This window comes from Choloepus didactylus, chromosome Y, assembly GCF_015220235.1.
Source record: "Choloepus didactylus isolate mChoDid1 chromosome Y, mChoDid1.pri, whole genome shotgun sequence".
In the NCBI taxonomy this organism is placed as follows: Eukaryota; Metazoa; Chordata; class Mammalia; order Pilosa; family Megalonychidae; genus Choloepus; species Choloepus didactylus.
Window position 1 is genome coordinate 3,653,783 of NC_051335.1, and position 24,568 is coordinate 3,678,350.

The 24,568-nt window shown below is 36.4% G+C and overlaps 1 pseudogene; it reads left to right on the top strand.

Moving 5' to 3' along the window:
• Positions 1-537: 537 nt before the first annotated feature.
• LOC119523978 overlaps positions 538-24,568 on the top strand; it is a 53,627-nt pseudogene continuing 29,596 nt past the window's right edge.

Genomic DNA, 24,568 nt, shown 5'->3' on the forward strand with positions numbered 1-24,568 from the left:
CATGTCTTATTCATCTTTGTTTTTTCCCTAGAAGTTAGCACATTACCTTGTGCATAGAAGGCAATCAGTAGTTATTTTTTGAATGACTTAATGTATGGTGAAATATATCCGACTAATTTTCTGGTCCTTTTCAGTAAGATTTTATAAGAAACCAGAAAAATATAAACTAAAAATTTATTTTAACTTAGGTGTTTTCTTACAATTTAATTATGGAAAGTGAGTTATATGTGTATATCAAACCTATCGTAATCAAAAAGCGAGCTTTTTGTAGGAGATTAAATTAAATGTGTGTTCATTTAATTTAATGAAATACACCCTAATAGTATGTTTATTTTATAGGGGGAAAACTGAGACCTAACTTGCTACCTTGTGGTCCCGTGGTGAGTTTGCTGGAGATCAAAAATTAGACCCAAGGATTTCTAAATTCCAAGTTTCATGTTTCAATATTTGGTTCTACTTAAAGTGACTCATAAAACTGACTGATACCATGTGTTGGTACTTAGGTGACAATTTAAAGAAAGTCATCTCTGCAACTTGATGGACAACAACAACCTTCAACCAAAGAGTAACTGTGGCTGCCTCAGTTGATATTAGTATGTGTGGCTTTTGTACTGACAGCTTTGCTTCAGGAGAAAAGGTGAGAGGTACCGAGTTGGACACATTTTCCTAAAAACAAAAATACTTGAAATCATTTTAGTAACACATTTTATAGTAAAAAAAAAAACAAATAATAAAAATGTCAGTAAAGTAGAAATGAAGTGTTTACTCCTCATTCTCATTATCAATTTGATATGCATAATCATACTTTTTTATGTGTAGACAAAAATTATTTCAAAGTAAGATCATACTATATATGATATTATGTGCCTTTTAAAATTTTTTACTCAACAGTATATCTTTGAATGTATTTACTGTGGCAGTATTCAGTTAAAAAACACAAGGAAGACCTGTGTATACCAACATGGATATAAATGATATTTTTGTTAAGCAGTATACATGGGTCTCCCCATTTTTAAAAATTAGGCATTGCCTGACTTTGCTTAGTTTCCTAGCTCATAGATTATCATACATTAAGTGCCTACTCTATGGAGGAGGAAACACAAAGGAAGAAGAAAATATGTTCTTCACTCTCAAGAGGCTTATTTTGGAATTGGACTTACACCATTAAGACACATGAAGAAATATTGAACAGTTTGAAATCATATATATTAAATCTGGAATTGCATGGCATAACTTCAGTGCCATAAGAGGTGAAAGATAAATACCTCTAATGGTGTTTATCTTAATTATTCCTAGTGGGTTTTTTTTTCCTGTTGGGTTTTGGAGGATGTTATATGAACCAAGAGTTGGGAGTGGGCAGAGAACTAATATTTTGTTATGCGTCTGCTTGAAATTAGATACTTCATTAAGGCATTTTCCTGAATCTATGTGAACACTTCTATTAGGTAGATATTGTACTCATATTATAGGTGAGGAAAACAGGTTCCAGTAATTTCTCCAGTCACATGATTAGAAATGGTGCGGTAAAATTTCAACTATTCAATTTGATGTCAAATCCATGCTCTGTACTGTACTGCATGTACTGGAATCATATGGACATTATAAGGCGAGGAGAAAGGATATGCTAGGTGGAAGAAGCAGTACAGATGATGGCTTTGAGGGACGTGGTGAAGATGGTGGTTTAAAGTACTCAGAATATGCAAATGTTAAACTATGAATTGACAGTTATAATTAGGATTTTTAAATTATTTGACCTAGAGCTTTCTATATAATTTTTTAAATATAGTTAAAAATGAAAGGGGTTGATCAGTTCGTGATATTAGTTACATATGGAAAGGGAAAGGTTGCTTTCTTTTTTTTTCTTTTTGGTAGTTAGACTACTAAACATTAAACAGCGTTATGCCAAGAAAGAAATGATTTGTGACATACCTTTATAGACAAGGAATTAATTTTAAAAAGCATGGTACCAGATTTTTTTGGTATTTCCTTTGGATGCCATCCCCAAAACATTGTTTTCAATTGCTACCTTTTAAGACCATGACAGAGCATTCTTAATTTTGAGACAAAAAAATAGATGTGACATTATTTTAATATAGTAAAATTACCTTTCGAAATTGCTGCATTTAAATGATAAATTAAGGATATCATTGTCTAAGCCGGAACATAATTAAATTGTTTTGGTTTGGTTTTTTAGTTGCCCACCCACCCCACTGCCACCATCTCACTTCGTATAATCTAATACTGCTTGTATGTTTCCCTTTGCGATTGCTTTAGTTTAAGTCCTCCCTCAATACCTATTCTTTTTAACCAAAACAATACTCACAGTTTAAAGTGTCAAACAATCTGAAAAGGCTTTAATTTGCATAACCATACTTTCTTGAAGGGTGCCAAAATGTGTGCATGTGCACGTGTGTTTAATTATTCCTATGTTTCTATATATTTATACACACATATACCTACATTATCTCTTGAAACATCATTTTTTACCCATTATCTAATGATTTCTATCAAGGAAAATGAGGATTTTAGCTTTCTTACACTTACCCTCCCTCCATGCATCTCCCAATATAGTCATATCTCAATTTTTGGTTAAATCATATTTGAATTTCTCATGATAACCACAGTATTGTTACTAATGAAGATGGTACTGTGATATTAATATGCTATGGATACATTTCCATTTTTCTGTTTTTTTAAGATTTCCTGCAAATAATAACTTTCTTTTTTAAAAATTTGCTAAGATTTATTAAAATCTATAGCCAAATCTTCTCACACCATCCTGTAGCCTCTTAATTCAATTTCTGCTTAGTAAAACTTGTCAACTCGTCAGGTAATCTGACAATTTAATTTTTAATTTTTTCCTTTTGGTCTCCTGGAGACATTCCTCCTGGGAGTAGTGTACTTCTGCTGTGCTCTGGCTGGTTGTTCTCTAGACCTACTGAACAGCTATTGTCCTGGAACTCTCCTTTGTCTTTGTATTGTGTTGAATGCCATGTTTTCTGCTTCCTGCGTATTCTTCCTTCTTGATTAAGGCTTATATTTTGGTGAATTCTGTAGTAGCTTCCTGAGAAAGGGTGAATGGCAGGTAAATCTTGCGGGGTGCTGATGGTTTTTATTTTATCCTGATGCTTGATGAAAAGCTTGGCTGGGTGTAGAATTCTAGGTTGAAAATTATTTTTGCTAAGAATTTTGAAAGTATTATTCTGCTTTCTTTTCTCTCCCCCTCTCTCCCTCCCTCCTCCCTTCCTTACCTATCCCCCTCCCTTCTCTTTTTCTCTGTAGCAGAGTTTAGGATATTCTCTTTGTCTCCAGCATTCTGAAATTTCTGATAGGTCCAGGTTTTTCTGGATCATTGTGCTGGTAGGCCTTTTCAATGTGTCATCTAGAACTGGGGAATTTTCTTGTATTATTCCTTTGATAACCTTTCCTCTCCTTTTTCTCTGTTCTTTCTTGGGACTTTTATTAGGTGAATGTTGTACCTTTGAAATTGATTTTCTGACAATCTTGTCTTTACTATAACATTCTTGTTGTCTCTCTAAAGATGCTAATTTATTTTTCTCTAATGTTTTTTCCTGCCCCCTGTATGATGTCTGTTTTCTTAAGGATGCTTTAGTTTGCTTTATTGCTTTGTTCTTTCATGTTGGAGATTTTCCTAATTTCTGGTGCTGATTGGTTGTCCCTCCATATTTTAAGAGTGAGACACTAAAATGCTTCCTAAGCTCTTTGTGCTTGGTCAGAACTTGTAGGCTGGTGGTATTCACAGTATGTTGTTTTGATTCATTTCTTCAGGTAAGAAACATCTCCTTTTCTCTGGGAGGAAATAAACGTCATTTTCCCCTATTTTCAGTCCAGTACCTCATCCCTGCTTTACTTTGTGCCTGGTATCCCTAATCTAGTTTCATTTTTCTGGTATATCTTTCATCTGTTGCTTCTTTTTCTTAGTTTATCCTTTTGTTATTGTAGTTTTTTTGTTGTTGTTGTTTTTCAGATAATGATTAGATAAGATCTTTTTTATAGATACAGTCATATTCCGGTCATGTAACTGAAACACACTTTGATTGAATTTGAATGTTCCTAAAATTTATTGGCCATTTTAAATAACTACACTCATCTACTAGTTAGCTAGCTAGCTAAATTTTATTAGTTCTGATTTTAGAGAGTGACCTCTGAGTTTTTATTGTTGCTACCATGTACTAACTACAAATATTATTTCAGTGACTGCTATTAGCATTATTATTTATTTTTCTTTTTGAAAGTAAGGTTTGCTTCTCACCCTTTGAAAATCAGGTAATTTTAAAATGGCAGAACTCTATGGAATGTGAAGAAGAAGAGCTGGAACCATGGCAGAAGAAAGCAGAAGAAATTGAAGATGATAATGAGCTGATCTTTGTTGGAGAGATATCAAGTTCAAAACCAGCCATTTCAAGTAAGCATTTGCCACCAGAAGTGGAGTAAAAACTTGTGTTTGGTAGACTACAGTCACCAAAAAGTACTTGAGGAGTAGCTCTTTAATGACAAATAAATACTGGAATTTCTGAATGAAAACATTATCAAGTTATTTGAGCAGATTTTTCTCCTAGAAGATTTCTGTAGTGCTTAGTCATAGAACTCTGCTTTTCTGTTACCAGAGAACGACCCCACTCTTGTGACCCTTTACTTTATAGAATTATGATCTAGTTCTTTTCTACTAGGAGGAGAACAAGGAAATTTTTTGAAGTTTTTTTGGAGGGAGGCAGGGGGTGGGTATGCTTTTTCCTTTCTCTGACCAGCAATTTTAGCCATATCTCTAGTCTTCAAAATTTTGGTTTGATTTCTCAATAACCTAGAAGTTATGGAGTTCACATGGTTGTGATAGTGAGGAATTTGACACTGATCCAGAGGGTCTTATCAGGCTCAGATTGACTTCTGGTTTAGTGGTAGATTTGAAACCCCTTAAGGAGAATCAGTTTAGTTTGCAATCTCTGATAGTTTGCCTTTGAGAACTTAAGAGGGATGGTACAGATTATCTAATCAGTTTGCCCATAATGAAACTTCCAAGTTTTTAAAGGTGTGAATGAGACATAGGTGTTGTGAAAGGGTTTGATTTCAAGTCACAGGAACCCAAGTCTATATACAACCCTTTCACCATCAAGGGAAAGAAATATGTTTCAGTTATAGGTTGTGTGTGGATATATTTTTGGAAATTTTTTTCTATTATCTTAATACATATTTCATTCCAAAATTGAATTTTAAAATGAGTATAATTTTTATAGATATCTTAAACAGAGGTAACGCCAGCTCATCTTCAAAGGGAATAAAGAATGAGACACTCAGTTAAGGTACAATATTGTTGTTCTATATTTAATTTTAAAATGAGATATTTTGATGCAATTGATTATATAAAAATACATTCAGTATATTGTATAATTTAAAAATACAGGTGCTTCTGATACATCCAAGCCTACAAGTCAACAACCCATGAACTCAACATCAAATCCGGTGGCTCCCTCACCTAGATTTCATCATGACTCTAAATCTTCACATAGTACCATTATTGTTCAGAGCCTGTCTAAATCTGTAAGTGTTTCTGAAACTACAGTGTTAACTCAGGGATACACTGGATAGTATAATACCCAGTTAGAATTCTGGACTATCATAGCTAGCCACCATTCTAGTAGAAGCATAATGAGCATCAGAAAATATCACCATCTGGAACTAAGTACTCAAGCTGTTAATAAATCAGGTAATATGCTTAGATTAAATAGGCACGGTATTGAAAACCATGCTATCTAAACATGAGTAAAAATGGCATTCCATTACAAAAAGTGATGTGTTCAGCTCCCAAATCAATCACGCAAGTGCTTTTCCTCAAGAAAACCATCATATTTCAGATACTGAAATGCTTCATGCATACTATCCATTTCATCACACATTTAAAAAGATGTGTATTTAAGGGTTGAGAGTTAATAAAATTAATAGTAATTTACTACTTCAAGGATATTCTTAAGTGAAACTGAAATTTTTTTTTTTTTTTTTTTTTTTTTTTACTGTGAATGCTACTAGTACTATTTGGGGCCACTGCTTTGATTCATACTAAGCTCCAGTAATTTTACACATTGTTGCTTTTGCATCATCAGCACAAAAGGCAAATGTCTTAGAGTTACTGTGACAGTAATTTTGACCTCACAGGCCCCTGAAAGAGTCCTGGAAACCCCCCAAGAGTTTGCGAACCGCACTTGGAGAACCGTGGCTCTAAGGCAATACTTCCATTTTTTTAAAAGTCTATATTTATATTTATACATGTATGGATGGATGGATAGATATGAGTATATAAATATTTTTAAAATTCTTGGGTGTGTTAATTACTTATTGCTGCATAAGAATATTACAAATTTAGCAGCTTAAGGCAGTGCACACTAATTATCTCACAGTTTCTTTGGGTCAGGAGTCAGGGCGTGGTTTAGCTGGGTCCTCTGCTTCAGGGTCTCACAAGGCTGCAATCAGGGTATCAGCCAAGGTTGTGTAGTATCGTGTCATTTGAGGGATCTGCTTCCAAACTCACGTGATTGTTGGCAACATTTAGTTCTTTGTGTGTTGGACCAAGGGCCTCAGTTTCTGGCTGGTATCATCTTGGGGCTGCCCTTAGTTCATTGCCATGTGGGCTTTCCTAATGTGGCTGGTGCTTCCTCAAAGCCAGCAAGGAAGAGAGCATCCTCAACTAGACAGGCTATGTAACATAATCATCTACACACAATCATGTACATCCCATCATCTTTGCCATATTCTGTTAGTTACAAGCAGTTGCAAGTCCTGCCCTCACACAAGGGGAAGGAGTCACACAAGAGGGTAAATATGAGGTGTGGACCATGGGGATCAAATTAGAATCAGTCAAAGTCAGTCCCCCCACCTCCCACCCCTTACACACACACACACAGTTATTTAGTCTTGGATATTTGGCAGACATTTCTTCAAAAATGTACAGAGTCACTTCAAGGAGAGAAATTGATGGTATTTCTTACTAGTGATAAAATTTGAGTTCTCAAGCAAAAATTAGAGTTTGGAAAAACTTGTATCTGCATTCTGAAACAATATTCAATAACAATATAAGCCCTGGACTAGCAGTTAAAGAAACCTTGTCTGAAAATGAGATGCATGTACTGATTCTGCCTTTGTTCCTGTTCCTAACTAGAGCATTGTCATAACTTTCTAGGCCTCATTTTCTTCTTTTCTAAAGTGAAGGCCTTTACCCAGACCACTGACTCTCAAACCTACTAAGTGTCCACAGGCTATTTCTGATGTTTCCAAAAACTTAGTCAATGGACTTGTAAAATGGCAGGAACCTAAAATGCAAAGATTATTTTATTTTAGCTGGAATCAAATTAAATTTCTCATGCTTTCTCATGTTTTCTTATGCTATCATAAACTGTTTGGCATTTAGAGGAAAAATTGGGAAAAAAGCTTCATTATTTAAAAACAGTTTGAGAAATGAAAATCTTTTCTACATTGGACCCATGGAGAAAGAATAACAAAGGGTGGTTGGTATCTTTGGTGTTAGAAAAGTTTAAAAGTACAGCTCATTCAAACTCAGAATATTTTTTGTTTCTGTGGGCATAGTTTTTTAAACTCAAAACTCATCAATCAGTGGATCCTGATCCTAGGGAGCTTTTAAAAAATACATTTTTTCAGTTGGTCTGGAGTGGGGCCTGAGCATGATACATTTTAAAAACTCTCCGGGTGACACTGAATGTGCAGCCAGAGTCAAGAATGGCAAATACATATTCTTGAATGAATTGAGAATCCTATTTCAGGTTATTTTCTCTGAATTTTAGAACACATTGTTGCTAGTAAATTATAGTAATTTTTTTTCATTTTATTTTACGTTTTGAAAACTTTTTTGTGTAAAATCCCTTTACCTCAACAACTCTTTCAAGTAGGCAGGGAGACAGTTATTATTATCCATTTAAAGTAAGTGTAATATAGCTTAAGAGCACAGGGTATATAATCAGGCAGACCTGATTTCTAATCCCATCTCTGTCATTAGTAACAAACTGAGTTGTATTGGGAGCCTTACTTAACCACACTTAACCTTAGTTAACCTATTAAAAAAATGGGAGATAATATTAGGTCTTTATTAGCACTGTCGTCACAGCTAATTGACACAGTACATGTACCATGAAAGGATCAAGTACATTTTAAATATACAGTAATTGGGTGGCCATTATTTCAGTTGGAAAGGTTGAAAGTTGAGAACTTGAAACTCAGAAGTGACTGCCCCAAGGTTACATAGTTAAATAAATGGACAGGTCTTCTGAATCACAGTCTGATATCTTTCTGAACTATTTTATGAGTCATAAAAAATTCCCAACTAGAGAATTATTTTAACAGGTTATTTATTGAATAACATGTCTAGTTTCTGAAATTGGAGCACTTAATTGAACACAGTTGTTACCTAGGAAAGTATTTGAACTATTTGGAGGAGCTTCTGTTAAAGAACTATTCTGGAAATTGCAGGTGAATATTTTCCATTTTTAAATTAAATATTTGGAGAAAATATTTACCTTGAAATTAGATTGTACTTGGTTACATTTAAGTCGTATAGCTATTATTGATTTAATGTAATATACATTGAAACTCAAAGGTAGAAATCTGCCTGTTACACCTCAAATTCTAGGAATAGTTTGTCACTTCAGTGTCTGTCTCTATAATTTCTTAACATATCCATGTATTGGAATACTTAGTAGCATAGCAAAATTCTTAAAACTGAATTCTCTCTCAATTTGTAAACACAAAACACCAAGCAAAACCCTGTTATTCCCACTATAAAAATAATGGGTATTTTGGGGGAAGATGTGTAGGAAAAAGGCAGAGAAGAATCCATACAGTATTTTGATCTTGTTTTCTGCAGATGATTAGTATGGTGTGTAGAGTAAATCAATTAGTACCGTATTTTATACACAGATACATATTCTTTTTTCATTGAACATCTTTGTCATTGGGTATTTCTAAAAAATAGGATGTTGCATGATAGTCTGTCATTTAATTTATTTATCCAGTCCTCCATTATTGGACATACCTATTATAGGTAATTCCTCATTAAATATTTTCATTTCTTTAGCATAAATTCTTGGAAGGAAAATAATTGGATCAAGGAATATGAACTTTTTAAAGCCCTTGATGGATATTGCCAATATTTTTTTGTAGAAAAATTTTTCCAGAATTTAACTACTACTTTGCCAATAGTTAATATTATTACTTTTTAACTTTTGGTTTCAAACCAATTCTAGATTTGCAGCAGAATTGCAAATATAATACAGAGAATTCCCATATCACCCTTGCCCAGTTTCTCCTTAATGTCTTACATATCAAAAATCTTACCTAATAAAATCAGGAAATTAACATTGGCACAGTGCTATTAACTAAATTGCAAATCTTGTTCTCATTTCACCAGATTTTCCATTAATGTTCATTTTCTTTTCCAGGATCCCACCTTGCATTTAGCTGTTACTTCTTAGTTTCTTCAGATCATTCTTTCTTTGTTCTTCATGATTTTGACACTAAGAAATGTACTGGTTAGTTATTTCTATTTTATAAAGGTATTATTATTTCTAAACCCATGCCAATTCAGTAGTTAAAAATTGTATCTCATTGTTTTTATTTGCATTTCTTTGACAAGTAATTTGGGAAGAAGTTTTTTTGGGGGGGTTTTGGTCATTTTTATTTCATTTGTGAAGTGCCTCAGTTAGATTCTTTGCCTGTTTTTTTTTTAAGGCTGTCTATTTTCCCTTTTGATTTTTAATCTTGTATTTTAATCTTAAAGTTTTTCGCTTGTTATGTTATGCCACATAGAATGATCCAGAAGTCACTCTGAGAGCTTACTCTTCACGATGACCGTTTTTTATAAATAGTGTAATTTATGATAGTTTTGGTGTATAGATCCCCATATTATATTTTCTTATATTTGACCATACTACTGATCATCTCATACTTTCATAATTTTTTTTATTTTGAAATAAATTCAAAGTTACATGAATAGTTGCGAAAACAATACTAGCCCCTTACACAGAATTCCATCATACCCTGACCCCCCCTCCCGATAGCTCAATCCACCAACTTTAACATGCTGTCACGTCACTATTTCCCTCCCTCCCTCCCTATCATCCATCATATATTTCTGTCTTCTGAATATATGAGAGTTAGCTGCACACATCCTTGAACATACACTATAATTCACGTATGTACTTCCCATGAACAAGAACATTCTTTTATGTAATTCCATTAAGCACAGCTAACAAGTATAAGAGATTCAACAATGATACAATGCTTACATTCTATATTTCCTTTTCCTTATGTCTCAACTGTGTCCCTTCAAGCCTCCTGTCCTCCACCCTCCAATCCCATCCAAGTTCATCCTTAGCATTCAATTGTCGTCTAGTTAGACTCTTGTTTTTCTTTTTTCAATTATGGAAACATATATACAGCCTAAATCTTCCCATTCCACATTCCCATTAATCACATTTAGAATGACGTTATGCTCTTTCCCACCATCCATTACTAGAAATTTCTCTTCACCTCAAAACAGCAACCCTACACTCCTTTCTTAACTCCCCATTGCCCCTTCCCCCATTATTTCTCTTAACCCAAACTCTACTTTTCATCTCTATGGTTATATTCTCTGATAATTCCTTTGTGTTTACTGTGGGGCTTAAAATTAACCTCTTAAATCCCTATCAATCTTGTTTTTTCTTTGATACCACCTTCACTTCAATAGGGCACATAAACTATGTTCCTATACTCCTTCACTCCCCCACCTTTATATAGTTGTCTAAAATTACATATTTTACATTGAGTTCAAAACCATTGATTTGTCCGTAGAGTTTGTGTATTTTTTATCTTGTAGGAAGTAAATAGTGGAGTTACAATTCAAAAATTATTGACTTCTGTTTGTATTCCATTGTGTTTGGAGAATGTTCTTTGAGTATATTCAATTTTTTTTTAATTTCTTGAGGCTTGTTTTATGTCCCAGCTTATGGTCCCTTCTGGAGAAAGATCTGTGATCACTAGAGGAAAATGAGTGTCTTGGTGATTTGGGATGTAAAGTACTATATATGTCTGTTAAAATTCTCTATATCTCTTTCTCCTTTCTTTGTCTCTCTGTTGGTACAGCTTCCTTTAGAATCTGAAGTAGGGCAGGTCTTTTATTGGCAGTCTCTCAGCATTTGTTTGTGAAAAATTTAAGCTCTCCCTCAAATTTGAAGTAGAGTTTTGCTGGATAAAGTATTCTTGGTTGGAAATTTTTCTCAGAATTTTAAATATGTCATGCCACTGCCTTCTCGCCTCCATAGTGGCCACTGAGTAGTCACTACTTAAGTCTTATATTGTTTCCTTTGTATGTGGTGAATTGCTTTTCTCTTGCTGCTTACAAAACTTGCTCCTTCTTTTCAGTATTTGAGAGTCTGATCAGAACATGTCTTGGGGTGGGTTTATTTGGATTTATTCTATTTGGATTTCGCTGGGCATTTATGCTTTGTGGGTTTATATTGTGTAGAAGGTTTGGGAAGTTTTCCCCAACAATTTCTTTGAATACTCTTTCTAGACCTTTACCCTTCTCTTCCCCTTCTGGGACACCAATGGGTCTTAAGTTTGGACGTTTTATTTTTTCTATCGTATCCCTGAGATCCATTGCAGTTTTTTCAATTTTTTCCTCCATTTTTTCTTTTGTTCTTTCATTTTCTGTTCTGTGGATTTCTAGGACACTGAGATGTTGTTCAGCTTCCTCTAGTCTTGTATTGTGAATATCCAGAGTCTTTTTAATTTGGCCAACAGTTTCTTCTATTTCCATAAGATCTTCTATTTTTTTATTTACTCTTCCACTGTCTTCTTTATGCTCTTCTAGGGTCTTTTTTATGACACTTATATCCTGGGCCGTGGTCCTCTTGATGTCCTTTAAATCCTTTGCCATGTTTTCGTTCTTTGATTGTAGTTCTTTAATTAATTTTGCGAGATATAACATTTCTTCCGAAATCTTGATTTGTGTGTTTGGAGCTGGATTCTCCATATCATCTGATTTTATCATATGCATTAAGATTTTCTGTTGTTTTTGGCCTCTTGGCATTTGTTTTGCTTGTTAGGGTTCTTTAAAGTTGTATCAAAAAAAAAGGATATCGATCTAATTTTTCAGAGACACAGTTTGGTGACGTACACTTTTTCTTACTAACCAGCAGATGGCGCCTGTGAGCCACCTATATCCCTCCAGTCAGTTGTCAACCTTTTTTCCCGCTTAGTGTGGGGAAACGATTCTTGTGTGTTCAGTTGGAGAGCTCAGCCTGGGCGCGCCGCTGGAGTCACCTGCCCTGAATGTGGGGCGCGCACACAGGTGGTCAGGGAGGAGGGGCAGCTCTCTCTCGGTGTCCCATAAACCACTGGACTTGGCATAGCGCCCCTGGGTTCTCCGAGCGGATCCTCCCTCCCCCCTGCAATCCTCCCTCAGCTGAGGGGGATGCTGTGCTACATCATCAGTGTGCGCCATCCCTCTAGGGAAGCCCTGGGCTGCTTGGCTGTGCTGCGGGGCTCTCAGCTCATTTCAGAATGCAGAATGTGTGAGGCTGTCTTTACTGCAACACCTTGTGGGCTGAGAGCAGCTAAGCTTTTCTCCACAGAGAGAGAGCGAGAGACAAAATATTTCCCCCAATTCTCCCAAGGTCAGTTGTCACCAAAAGCCTCTGTCTGCTTGTTGAGGATTCGCTGCCTGTATTGAGCAGTTACTATTAAAACCTCACTTGGAGCTGGGCTGAGAAAGTACACGGGGCAGCTTCCATGAGGGAGGGGCTCCCGGCTCTAGGTTCTCTGCTCTCAGCATGGGTCCGCAATTTTATTTACAGATTTTATGCTGTGATCTCGGGCATTCCTCCCAATTCATGTTGGTGGATGTTGAGTGTATAGTCACGTTTGTCTCCCCACTACCATTCCAGGTTATTTACTGGTTTTTCGTTCATTTATGAATTGTTCTGGGGGAGACTAAGTCTTCCAATTCTTTCTGTGCTGCCATCTTCCCAGAATCCCCCTCGTAATTATTTATAATAAATAATCACCTGTATGTTTAGTTATATATGTAGTAAATTTTGAACAATTTCCCTAAATTACTAAATTATTCTACCTTATACTTGATCACATTATGGTTTATCTCATGCTTTTCAGCCCACTCTTTTCTTGAGATCTGCCTGCTAGCTGGGACCACCCTCTCTCCTGGTAGAAGGGCTGAAACTTCCCTTGGACTCCCTAGTTCTTCAAGTAGTCTTATTTGTTTCCCCTACTAAGTTGCTTTCATCTTGTCCTCTTAAGATGGGAAATTGCCTTGCCCTACACAGGTTTCTGTGGGATGATGGGAAGAGTGAGAGATCTATTCTTTTCTCTTTCTGACCCCTGACATAAGTTTCTTCACTAAAGAAGATTCCAAAACCCATACCACGTAATATTGTGAAATTCATACCTAGCCCTGATGCACAATACTGCAAATTAATTCCCATTTTGTTTGCTGTGACATTTTGTGAGTATGGTTTTTAGAGGTATAGATGCTTTTAGTTTTAGCATTCATGTTGGTGTGTTCTCCTATTTTTCTGTTTGCTTTTGTCCAAGAATTACACTGAGGTTCTATAATTTGTTTTTTGATGGAAAAGCTGCATTTTAGTAGCCCTCTAAAGTCTGTTAATACCTAATTGATTTACAGTGGGTCTATATGTTTCTTTTAGCTTGAACAAGTTAGACCAGCATTTTAATTAGCTTTTCAGGAAAAAGCCAGTTCTAAGTAATAGCTGGCTTTCAGTTTGAGTAGATGCTAAATTTGGCAGAGAGAAGTAATTTTGCATTTTATAACTTAGTAGTAATTGAGTCATCAAGGATATCTCTATAATATTGGCCTTTATAAAAGTTACTTACGTTTATAAACGTTTATGAAACAAAATAATTATAACTGTTGAGTAAATACAATATTCTTCCTGTGAAATGTTTATTACAGGATTATACAAAAAATTCATCACACATGGAATCAGATGATTCTTCAGACTTAACTGTTTGACTTGACCCAGGAAACACCGTTATCACAGTCCCAAGAGGCACCAGCAGTTACTATGGAAGGTTTGTTTTAGCACATTTTCATAGAAATTATAAAAGTAAACTTAATGATATGCATATGGAATTGACTTTCTGTTTTGAAGCCCATAACTTCATGTTAAGTTTTTCAGATATTGTACAATGGAATAGAGCTAATATTTCTTGGATGTCTTTCTTGGATGATTTTATATAAAGTCTTATTTAATAGTAGACTATTTTATTTATTTCTATTAATTTGGTTAACATATATTCTTTGAGCTTATTCTCACTTAGAACTGGCCATAGGCTGAGAAATTTTAATATAATTTCTGTGAGTCAGGAAAGCCCCCTGATGCCCTGAGTATTATTGGGAAGGCCATTAGTAGGAACACAAGTGTATTGTTATAGTTGATTCCATATTAGGTTAATGTCTTTCTAGGCAAATAAACGAAGTAGATACGGTAATTAAATATGATGAGGGAGTGCTACTATAAAATGGCAGTACCAAAGAATTAGTAATTTGCACATAGTAAGTAGTCAGTCAATGCCCATTGAAGAAATAATGAAATTTTCCAGTTGAAGAAGAGTTTACAGTTCTTTGATTGCATACCATAACAAAGTTCTTCATTAACCTATGCTATGTAGAAGTTTTATCTAGTTGAAAAATTCCCTGTGATCAAAGCAACCATTGTTTCTATATTAAATGTTAATATATTCCACTAAATAGGGAGAGAAATATAAGAATTTTTGAACTTTTTAATCATTTGCCATCAAATCAGTATGCAGAACCTACCAAACCAAAGCAAAATAATTTATAGCAATAGAGTGCCAAAAATGTTTTCCATTTTAGTAATACTTTGTTTGATATTCACCCATCTAGGTGTCACTTATCCAGTTAGTAAAATAGCCAAGAACCAAAAGAACAGGTAGGTGAAATAGTTATCTGAAGTATGATTTTACAAAGTATATATGGATTTTATTAATAAGTGTCTGAATTCTTGAAACTCCTAGGGGGAAAAAACAATGACTTCTACTTTCCTTCTGTAAGTTTTTTACTATGGAGAGTGGGACTTTGCCCTGAATGGTAAATAAAGTTATAACTGATTCGGAAGATAAAGGTTCAAGCCTCTATTCTAAAAATATTTGTGGCCTTTATCAGGTCACCTAATCTTGATTTTCTTATATTATTAAACTAGAGACTTTTATCTTTCTCACATAATGTATTCATTCTCCCAAACCTGGAATTGGCCATTTGGAAATACAATTTTAATTCTTACTCCACTTACCTCAGGGCTTTTTTTGACCCAGATAAGATAAGTGAAAAGTGAAAATGCATTGTAAGCTTGAAAGGACTTGACACAAAAGAGTTGTTAGAATAACAGTTATGAATGATAATGTGTGCTATGTGTTAAGAAGTATGATTGACTCCTATTAGGGTAATCATGGAAGAATCCATGGAAGAAGGTTCTTGGAGAGAAGGTTGGATTTAAGCTTGATCTTGATGAATGAGAATAAGATTTTTAGTGGCACGGATAAAAACTGTTGAGGTTCGATAGTAATAGCACAAGCCAAAGGCTACAGAGATAAATAGGTTAAAAAGTCATAATGTAAAACTTTTAAACTCAGAGTGATTTTATTCAAGTTCATGCTTTATGTGTGTGTGTATATATATATATACACACACACACAACAGTTTATTTGTACTATCCAGCCTGTTATGTAATTATTTGCCTAGTCTAGAATAACAGCACTCATTGGTTGTTCACGTTGCCTGAGCATCCCAGAAGAATGTTAATGTAATTACAAAATCCATCCCAAGTGCCTCTAGTATATCTATCAGTAATTGTGTGCTTTGAAGACGGAAAAAAAAATCGTTTCTATTGTTATCTAAAAGAATTGAACAGATTTGACAGAGGAGCTCATTAGTGCTCTAGTTAATACTTTAGTGTGCTTAGTGCGCTAGTGTAATATTTTAGTGCACTAGTGTAATACTTTAGTAGCAGTTGTAAATATTCTATACTAAGGGATTTACAATTATCTTTCCCACTATTTAAAACATTGCAGATATGGATCAAAGTTCATCTGCATTAAAACGTCCTTCTACTTCTGAAGCAAACAGTGTTAATCCAAAAAAGCCAAAGACTGTAGTTAAATCTTCAGTGTCATTTCTCAAGGATGTTCAAACAAAAGGTAAATATGAGATTTGGTATGTAAAAAAGAAATTGTTTTTACATAAAGTTTAGAAATTGGTATTGAGTTGTTTTTTTGTTTTTTTTTAATCTTCATTTTATTGAGATATATTCACATACCACGCAGTCATACAAAACAAATCATACATTCGATTGTTCACAGTACCATTACATAGTTGTACATTCATCACCTAAAGCAATCCCTGACACCTTCATTAGCACACACACAAAAATAACAAGAATAATAATTAAAGTGAAAAAGAGCAATTAAAGTAAAAAAGAACACTCAGGGGAGGCGGGGCAGGATGGCAGACTGGTGAGCTGTATGTTTTAGTTACTCCTCCGGAAAGTAGGTAGAAAGCCAGGAACTGCATGGACTGGACACCACAGAGCAATCTGACTTTGGGCATACTTCATACAACACTCATGAAAACTTGGAACTGCTGAGATCAGCGAAATCTGTAAGTTTTTGCGGCCAGGGGACCCGCGCCCCTCCCTGCCAGGCTCAGTCCCGGGGGAGGAGGGGCTGTCAGCTCCGGGAAGGAGAAGGGAGAACTGCAGTGGCAGCCCTTATCGGAAACTCATTCTACTGATCCAAATTCCAACCATAGATAGACTGAGACCAGACACCAGAGAATCTGAGAGCAGCCAGCCCAGCAGAGAGCAGACAGGCATAGAAAAAAAACGACACGAAAAACTCCAAAATAAAAGCAGAGGATTTTTGGAGTTCTGGTGAACATAGAAAGCGGAAGGGCCCTGAGGCGCATTTGCAAATCCCGAAGAAAAGCTGATCTCTCTGCCCTGTGGACCTTTCCTTAATGGCCCTGGTTGCTTTGTCTATTAGCATTTCAATAACCCATTAGATCTCTGAGGAGGGCCCGTTTTTTTGTTGTTGTTTTTTTTTTTTGCTTTTTTTTGTTTTTTTTTTTTTGTATTTTTTAATCCTTTTTTCTTTTTCTAAAACAATTACTCTAAGAAGCCCAATACAGAAAGCTTCAAAGACTTGCTATTTGCGCAGGTCAAGTCAAGAGCAGAACTAGGAGAGCTCTGAGACAAAACACAATAATCCAGTGCCTGAGAAAATTCACTAAACACCACAACTTCCCAAGAAAAGGGGGGTGTCCGCCCACAGCCATCATCCTGGTGGACAGGAAACACTCCTGCCCATCGCCAGCCCCATAGCCCAGAACTGCCCCAGATAACCCAGTGTGACGGAAGTGCTTCAAATAACAGGCACACACCACAAAACTGGGCGTGGACATTAGCCTTCCCTGCAACCTCAGCTGATTGTCCCAGAGTTGGGAAGTTAGAGCAGTGTGAATTAACAAAGCCCCATTCAGCCATCATTTCAGCAGACTGGGAGCCTCCCTACACAGCCGAGCAGCCCAGAACTGCCCTGGGGGGACGGCACTCACCTGTGACATAGCACAGTCATCCCTCAACAGAGGACCGGGGGTGCACAGCCTGGAAAAGGGGCCCACTTGCAAGTCTCAGGAGCCATACGCCAATATCAAGGACTTGTGGGTCAGTGGCAGAGACAAACTGTGGTGGGACTGAACTGAAGGATTAGACTATTGCAGCAGCTTTAAAACTCTAGGATCACCAGAGAGATTTGATTGTTAGAGCCACCCCCCCTCACTGACTGCCCAGAAACACGCCCCATATACAGGGCAGGCAACACCAACTACACACGCAAGCTTGGTACACCAATTGGACCCCACAAGACTCACTCCCCCACTCACCAAAAAGGCTAAGCAGGGGAGAACTGGCTTGTGGAGAACAGGTGGCTCATGGACGCCACCTGCTGGTTAGTTAGAGAAAGTGTACTCCACGAAGCTGTAGATCTGATAAATTAGAGATAAGGACTTCAATTGGTCTACAAATCCTAAAAGAATCCTATCAAGTTCAGCAAATGCCACGAGGCCAAAAACAACAGAAAATTATAAAGCATATGAAAAAACCAGATGATATGGATAACCCAAGCCCAAGCACCCAAATCAAAAGACCAGAAGACACACAGCACCTAGAGCAGCTACTCAAAGAACTAAAGATGAACAGTGAGACCATAGTACGGGAGATAAAGGAAATCAAGAAGACCCTAGAAGAGCATAAAGAAGACATTGCAAGACTAAATAAAAAAATGGATGATCTTATGGAAATTAAAGAAACTGTTGACCAAATTAAAAAGATTCTGGACACTCATAGTACAAGACTAGAGGAAGTTGAACAACGAATCAGTGACCTGGAAGATGACAGAATGGAAAATGAAAGCATAAAAGAAAGAATGGGGAAAAAAATTGAAAAAATCAAAATGGACCTCAGGGATATGATAGATAATATGAAACGTCCAAACATAAGACTCATTGGTGTTCCAGAAGGAGAAGAAGAGGGTAAAGGTCTAGGAAGAGTATTCAAAGAAATTGTTGGGGAAAACTTCCCAAATCTTCTAAACAACATAAATACACAAATCATAAATGCTCAGCGAACTCCAAATAGAATAAATCCAAATAAACCCACTCCGAGACATATACTGATCACACTGTCAAACACAGAAGAGAAGGAGCAACTTCTGAAAGCAGCAAGAGAAAAGCAATTCACCACATACAAAGGAAACAGCATAAGACTAAGTAGTGACTACTCAGCATCCACCATGGAGGCAAGAAGGCAGTGGCACGATATATTTAAAATTCTGAGTGAGAGGAATTTCCAGCCAAGAATACTTTATCCAGCAAAGCTCTCCTTCAAATTTGAGGGAGAGCTTAAATTTTTCACAGACAAACAAACGCTGAGAGAATTTGCTAACAAGAGACCTGCCCTACTGGAGATACTCAAGGGAGCCCTACAGACAGAGAAACAAAGACAAGACAGAGAGACTTGGAGAAAGGTTCAATACTAAAGAGATTCGGTACGGGTACAATAAAGGATATTAATAGACAGAGGGGAAAAATATGGCAAACATAAACCAAAGGATAAGATGGCTGATTCAAGAAATGCCTTCACGGTTATAACGTTGAATGTAAATGGATTAAACTCCCCAATTAAAAGATATAGATTCGCAGAATGGATCAAAAAAAATGAACCATCTATATGTTGCATACAAGAGACTCATCTTAGACACAGAGACACAAAGAAACTGAAAGTGAAAGGATGGAAAAAAATATTTCATGCAAGCTACAGCCAAAAGAAAGCAGGTGTAGCAATATTAATCTCAGATAAAATAGACTTCAAATGCAGGGATGTTTTGAGAGACAAAGAAGGCCACTACATACTAATAAAAGGGGCAATTCAGCAAGAAGAAATAACAATTGTAAATGTCTATGCACCCAACCAAGGTGCCACAAAATACATGAGAGAAACATTGGCAAAACTAAAGGAAGCAATTGATGTTTCCACAATAATTGTGGGAGACTTCAACACATCACTCTCTCCTATAGATAGATCAACCAGACAGAAGACCAATAAGGAAATTGAAAACCTAAACAATCTGATAAATGAATTAGATTTAACAGACATATACAGGACATTACATCCCAAATCACCAGGATACACATACTTTTCTAGTGCTCATGGAACTTTGTCCAGAATAGATCATATGCTGGGACATAAAACAAGCCTCAATAAATTTAAAGCGATGGAAATTATTCAAAGCACATTCTCTGACCACAATGGAATACAGTTAGAAGTCAATAACCATCAGAGACTTAGAAAATTCACAAATACCTGGAGGTTAAACAACACACTCCTAAACAATCAGTGGGTTAAAGAAGAAATAGCAAGAGAAATTGCTAAATATATAGAGAGGAATGAAAATGAGAACACAACATACCAAAACCTATGGGATGCAGCAAAAGGAGTGCTAAGGGGGAAATTTATAGCACTAAACGCATATATTAAAAAGGAAGAAAGAGTCAAAATCAAAGAACTAATGGATCAACTGAAGAAGCTAGAAAATGAACAGCAAACCAATCCTAAACCAAGTAGAAGAAAAGAAATAACAAGGATTAAAGCAGAAATAAATGACATAGAGAACAAAAAAACAATAGAGAGGATAAATATCACCAAAAGTTGGTTCTTTGAGAAGATCAACAAGATTGACAAGCCCCTAGCTAGACTGACAAAATCAAAAAGAGAGAAGACCCATATAAACAAAATAATGAATGAAAAAGGTGACATAACTGCAGATCCTGAAGAAATTAAAAAAATTATAAGAGGATATTATGAACAACTGAATGGCAACAAACTGGATAATGTAGAAGAAATGGACAAATTTCCTGGAAACATATGAACAACCTAGACTGACCAGAGAAGAAATAGAAGACCTCAACCAACCCATCACAAGCAAAGAGATCCAATCAGTCATCAAAAATCTTCCCACAAATAAATGCCCAGGGCCAGATGGCTTCACAGGGGAATTCTACCAAACTTTCCAGAAAGAACTGACACCAATCTTACTCAAACTCTTTCAAAACATTGAAGAAAAGGGAACACTACCTAACTCATTTTATGAAGCTAACATCAATCTAATACCAAAAGCAGGCAAAGATGTTACAAAAAAGGAAAACTACCGGCCAATCTCCCTAATGAATATAGATGCAAAAATCCTCAACAAAATACTTGCAAATCGAATCCAAAGACACATTAAAAAAATCATACACCATGACCAAGTGGGGTTTATTCCAGGCATGCAAGGATGGTTCAACATAAGAAAATCAATGAATGTATTACAACACATTAACAAGTCAAAAGGGAAAAATCAATTGATCATCTCAATAGATGCTGAAAAAGCATTTGACAAAATCCAACATCCCTTTTTGATAAAAACACTTCAAAAGGTAGGAATTGAAGGAAACTTCCTCAACATGATAAAGAGCATATATGAAAAACCCACAGCCAGCATAGTACTCAATGGTGAGAGACTGAAAGCCTTCCGTCTAAGATCAGGAACAAGACAAGGATGCCCGCTGTCACCACTGTTATTCAACATTGTGCTGGAAGTGCTAGCCAGGGCAATCCGGCAAGACAAAGAAATAAAAGGCATCCAAATTGGAAAAGAAGAAGTAAAACTGTCATTGTTTGCAGATGATATCTAGAAAACCCTGAGAAATCGACGATACAGCTACTAGAACTAATAAACAAATTTAGCAAAGTAGTGGGATACAAGGTTAATGCACATGAGGCAGTAATGTTTCTGTATGCTAGAAATGAACAAACTGAAGAGACACTCAAGAAAAAGATACCATTTTCAATAGCAACTAAAAAAATCAAGTACCTAGGAATCAACTTAACCAAAGATGTAAAAGACCTATACAAAGAAAACTACATAACTCTACTAAAAGAAATAGAAGGGGACCTTAAAAGATGGAAAAATATTCCATGTTCATGGATAGGAAGACTAAATGTCATTAAGATGTCAATTCTACCCAAACTCATCTACAGATTCAATGCAATCCCAATCAAATTTCCAACAACCTACTTTGCAGGCTTGGAAAAGCTAGTTATCAAATTTATTTGGAAAGGGAAGATGCCTCGAATTGCTAAAGACACTCTAAAAAAGAAAAACGAAGTGGGAGGACTTACACTCCCTGACTTTGAAGCTTATTATAAAGCCACAGTTGCCAAAACAGCATGGTACTGGCACAAAGATAGACATATAGATCAATGGAATCGAATTGAGAATTCGGAGATAGACCCTCAGATCTATGGCCAACTGATCTTTGATAAGGCCCCCAAAGTCACTGAACTGAGCCATAATGGTCTTTTCAACAAATGGGGCTGGGAGAGTTGGATATCCATATCCAAAAGAATGAAAGAGGACCCCTACCTCACCCCCTACACAAAAATTAACTCAAAATGGACCAAAGATCTCAATATAAAAGAAAGTACCATAAAACTCCTAGAAGATAATGGAGGAAAACATCTTCAAGACCTTGTATTAGGCGGCCACTTCCTAGACTTTACACCCAAAGCACAAGCAACAAAAGAGAAAATAGATAAATGGGAACTCCTCAAGCTTAGAAGTTTCTGTACCTCAAAGGAATTTCTCAAAAAGGTAAAGAGGCAGCCAACTCAATAGGAAAAAATTTTTGGAAACTATGTATCTGACAAAAGAGTGATATCTTGCATATATAAAGAAATCCTACAACTCAATGACAATAGTACAGTCGGCCCAATTATAAAATGGGCAAAAGATATGAAAAGACAGTTCTCTGAAGAGGAAATACAAATGGCCAAGAAACACATGAAAAAATGTTCAGCTTCACTAACTATTAGAGAGATGCAAATTAAGACCACAATGAGATACCATCTAACACCGGTTAGAATGGCTGCCATTAAACAAACAGGAAACTACAAATGCTGGAGGGGATGTGGAGAAATTGGAACTCTTATTCACTGTTGGTGGGACTGTATAATAGTTCAGCCACTCTGGAAGTCAGTCTGGCAGTTCCTTAGAAAACTAGATATAGAGTTACCCTTCAATCCAGTGATTGCACTTCTCGGTATATACCCGGAAGATCGGAAAGCAGTGACACGAACAGATATCTGCACGCCAATGTTCATAGCAGCATTATTCACAATTGCCAAAAGATGGAAACCTCCCAAATGTCCTTCAACAGATGAGTGGATAAATAAAATGTGGTATATACACACGATGGAATACTACGCGGCAGTAAGAAGGAACGATCTCGTGAAACATATGACAACATGGATGAACCTTGAAGACATAATGCTGAGCGAAACAAGCCAGGCACAAAAAGAGAAATATTATATGCTACCACTAATGTGAACTTTGAAAAATGTAAAACAAATGGCTTATAATGTAGAATGTAGGGGAACTAGCAATAGAGAGCAATTAAGGAAGGGGGAACAATAATCCAAGAAGAACAGATAAACTATTTAACGTTCTGGGGATGCCCAGGAATGACTATGGTCTGTTAATTTCTGATGGATATAGTAGGAGCAAGTTCACAGAAATGTTGCTATATTAGGTAACTTTCTTGGGGTAAAGTAGGAACAGGTTGGAAGTTAAGCAGTTATCTTAGGTTAGTTGTCTTTTTCTTACTCCCTTGTTATGGTCTCTTTGAAATGTTCTTTTATTGTATGTTTGTTTTCTTTTTAACTTTTTTTTCATACAGTTGATTTAAAAAAGAAGGGAAAGTTAAAAAAAAAAAAAAAAACAAGGAAAAAAAAAAGATGCAGTGCCCCCTTGAGGAGCCTGTGGAGAATGCAGGGTTATTCGCCTACCCCACCTCCATGGTTGTTAACATGACCACAGACATAGGGGACTGGTGGTTTGATGGGTTGAGCCCTCTACCACAGGTTTTACCCTTGGGAAGATGGTTGCTGCAAAGGAGAGGCTAGGCCTCCCTATTGTTGTGCCTAAGAGCCTCCTCCCGAATGCCTCTTTGTTGCTCAGATGTGGCCCTCTCTCTCTGGCTAAGCCAACTTGAAAGGTGAAATCACTGCCCTCCCCCCTACGTGGGATCAGACACTCAGGGGAGTGAATCTCCCTGGCAACGTGGAATATGACTCCCGGGGAGGAATGTAGACCTGGCATCGTGGGACGGAGAACATCTTCTTGACCAAAAGGGGGATGTGAAAGGAAATGAAATAAGCTTCAGTGGCAGCGAGAATCCAAAAGGAGCCGAGAGGTCACTCTGGTGGGCACTTTTACGCACACTTTAGACAACCCTTTTTAGGTTCTAAAGAATTGGGGTAGCTGGTGGTGGATACCTGAAACTATCAAACTACAACCCAGAACCCATGAATCTCGAAGACAGTTGTATAAAAATGTAGCTTATGAGGGGTGACAAGGGGATTGGGAAAGCCATAAGGACCACACTCCACCTTGTCTAGTTTATGGATGGATGAGTAGAAAAATAGGGGAAGGAAACAAACAGACAAAGGTACCCAGTGTTCTTTTTTACTTCAATTGCTCTTTTTCACTCTAATTATTAATCTTGTTATTCTTGTGTGTGTGCTAATGAAGGTGTCAGGGATTGATTTGGGTGATGAATGTACAACTATGTAACGGTACTGTGAACAATCGAAAGTACGATTTGTTTTGTATGACTGCGTGGTATATGAATATATCTCAGTAAAATGAAGATTAAAAAAAAAAAAAGACATAATGCTGAGCAAAATAAGCCAGGCACAAAAAGAGAGATATTGTATGTTACCACTAATGTGAATTCTGTGAAAAATGTACAATGTTTTATACTGTAGAATGTAGGGGACCTAGAGATACCAATTAGGGTAGGGGGAATGATAATCTAATAAGAACAGATAAACTGTGGAGGGTAATCTCAATGTTATGG